This window comes from Nycticebus coucang, chromosome 21 (assembly GCF_027406575.1).
Source record: "Nycticebus coucang isolate mNycCou1 chromosome 21, mNycCou1.pri, whole genome shotgun sequence".
Classification (NCBI taxonomy): Eukaryota; Metazoa; Chordata; class Mammalia; order Primates; family Lorisidae; genus Nycticebus; species Nycticebus coucang.
The window spans coordinates 488,586-491,711 of record NC_069800.1 but is presented as its reverse complement, the minus strand read 5'-3'; the positions used below and the strand labels follow the sequence as shown (position 1 = coordinate 491,711).

The window sequence follows — 3,126 nt, the reverse complement described above, 5'->3', positions numbered from 1 at the left end:
TCTTAACTAAGAGATTATATTTTGACATTCTTTCTCATAAAGTACTTCTGATCATAAAATCTTTATGCCCCAATTAGTGTCTCAGTAAGTTGCTACATTGTGCCTCTACTTTAAGCTTTCTGGAATAAAATGTTCTCCATTATACCCATAGTAGTTATCGTATATTATTATACTGATTCTTGTGAACCATATTTTATATAAGTAATAGTTTATAGTTCTTAGTCATTATTAAAATTAATGTTTCATATTTATTTTTTCAAAGATATAAAATGTTTTGCATTCAAAATACAAGGATTTCTCTTGTGATATGCTTTGTGCCTTGATTTTTAATTCATACATTTTGTGGCTTTATTTTCCCTGAGTGTCTCTATAATAGCTTTGTACCTTTTTCCATGTACTTAAAGAAATACATATTTACAAAATTATATTTGGCAAATTTTTAAACATCCTTATTTATTCTGATGATGTATCTTTTCTGAAAATTCTTTGGATGATTAAAAATTGTTTTTGTATGTTGAGAGAAATATTTTAATGAGTGAATTTATAAAGTCTATCTTTTTCTTGTGGTTTGTGATAGTTTGTGTTAATCTTTGAGCAAACAGAATTACTCAAGATAAACAGTGAATCCTTTTGAAACAGAAGCGCGGAGCCATTTACCAATAAAATGTTAACAATTGTTCACCCCTCCTTATTCCATGGGCATTCTCCTAAAATAGAACATTTAACACCCTAATCATTGGAAAATGTTTCTTAGGAGATTATTTGTAAATTATTGATGTAATCCTTTTCAGAATATAATTAAATAATAATTATTTTTTCTTATTATTTTTTAAAAATATGACCTAAAATGTGCTTAAAATATAATTCATATGGACATTTTTGAAATTTTTTTTTGGTGTCTGGTTTATATGAATGGTGAGATTAATTTAAATGAATTTAGGTGATATTGCTCTCAAATCTATGATCTATAAAGTAATTTTTCCTGTCTGGACCATAATACTTTTATCTGTAAATGAATAATCTGAGCAATGCTACATACACAGTAGGACAAGCTTTACTATTTCTTGAATAATAATAATGGCTGAAATATTTTTGTAGAATTTCATTTCTGCTTAAATAACAATATGGGTCAAATACTAAAATAGTTCCAGTTAGCAATTTTCAAAAGAATTATTATTTTTTGACATTTTATGGTATGTCAATTTCTATGTTCATTGTATAATGTAGTGTATTAAATGGGATCCTCTGATAAATAGAACCAGTAGGAGATTATATATTACATGTATATATTACATAATATATAATCTCCTACTATATATAATATATAATATATAATTACATAACATTATGTAATATATAATCTCCTTTTAGTTATATGTATATAAAACAAAGAATTGGCTCATGCAATTTCAGATGGTGAAAGATCTCAAAATCTACAGTCAGCAAGGTGGAGACTCGGTATAGCTGACGGTGCAGCTCCAGCCCAAACTGCAGGGTCAACACACAGGATGGGCCAAAATTTTAGTTAGAATCTTAGAATCTGAGGGCAGAAAGAGACGGATGTCTCAGCTCATTCCATCAGGCAAAATAATTTCTCTCTTATTCAGCCTTTTGGTTTGATTAAAGTTTATAATTGATCAGATAAACCCCATCCATTTTCTGGTGAACAACTACTTTACTCAGTCTACTGATGTAAATGTTAATCTCATCCAGAAACACCTCATGTACACATCCAGAATAATATTTGACCAAATACCTGGGCACTTTGGCCCAGTTGACAGATAAAAATAACCACCACCTGCAAAAAAATATATGTGAATACACTCAATAAATATTTCATACTTTTAGTTAAAATAATTTTAGTTAAAATAATTAACTAAAATATAATTCATATGGACATTTGAAATAATTTTAGTTAAAATAATTTTAACTCTAAAAGATAACATTAGAGTGCAGTGCCTGTGGCCCAAAGAAGTAGGGTGCCGGCCCCATATGTCAGAGGTGGCGGGTTCAAAGCCAGTCCTGGCCAAAAAACTGCAAAAAAACACATTTAGAATTTTTTATTTTAGAAAATTTAAAGAAAAATGTCTGACAAATACACCAAACATACAGTGAACAGTAGTGCTTGAAATGTCATTTTTTAATTAGTGGCATTAATTTAATTTATAGCACAGTTTAAAGTGCAGTCTATCTACTGAATGTTCAAGTATATGTCTCCAGTTATAATTTCCACATTCCTATAATGGCGAAAAAATGCAAGTATCTGATTATCATTTGAAAACTACCGATTAAATATTCAAGTGTGACACTAACAGGTGACAGGAAGAATCTGAGTGTTGATTAGAAATATAAGCATGTCTAAGCATTTACTTAGCAAATTAATTAAAAATTAAATGTATCTAAGATTTGAATAAAGGTAGCAATATAGAAAAAGTATGATGAGTGTAGAAGCATGCTGAAGAAATTTTAGATGCAAACTTGAAAAGTTTACAGAGAAAAATGTAACTGATAACAGGCTCATACATAAAAGAAAAAAATGATTAAAATGAGAAATAATTGTTGACAGGTAACCTAATTGAAATACCACATGAAAATAATCAGCAGCCGTGCTCGCTTCGGCAGCACATATACTAAAATTGGAACGATACAGAGAAGATTAGCATGGCCCCTGCGCAAGGATGACACGCAAATTCGTGAAGCGTTCCATATTTAAAAAAAAAAAAAAAGAAAGAAAATAATCAGCAGCCTGTATTTGAAATGAAAGATAACACAAAAATTTTAATTTTCAGTATGATATCCCTTTACCTGAAGCACATGCAAAATATTTCATATTTTTCATATTATATTATTTTCATATAATAAGGCTTTTTCAATGTATTTAATCAGTTTTATAACCATTGCCATGTCAAGAAATACAGAAATTCAATTATTTTTATTGAATTTTCAGAAAATTATATTTAAATTATATTTATTGGGAACGAATATGTTGTTGCTTTCTTAATAATTATTAATTCTATTATTAAGAGATGCATCTCTCTCTGTAAATGATGACAAACTGGATTTACACATACCTACATGGTTATACACACAAATAAAATTTTTAAAAACTTATTGACGAATATTAAG

The 3,126-nt window shown here is 28.5% G+C and overlaps 1 non-coding gene across 1 annotated transcript; it reads left to right on the top strand.

Moving 5' to 3' along the window:
• The first annotated feature begins 2,606 nt into the window (after positions 1-2,606).
• Positions 2,607-2,713, top strand: LOC128574440 (U6 spliceosomal RNA). Its single transcript, XR_008376791.1, has one exon. It is a non-coding gene; the product is annotated as a U6 spliceosomal RNA (small nuclear RNA).
• Positions 2,714-3,126: the final 413 nt, after the last annotated feature.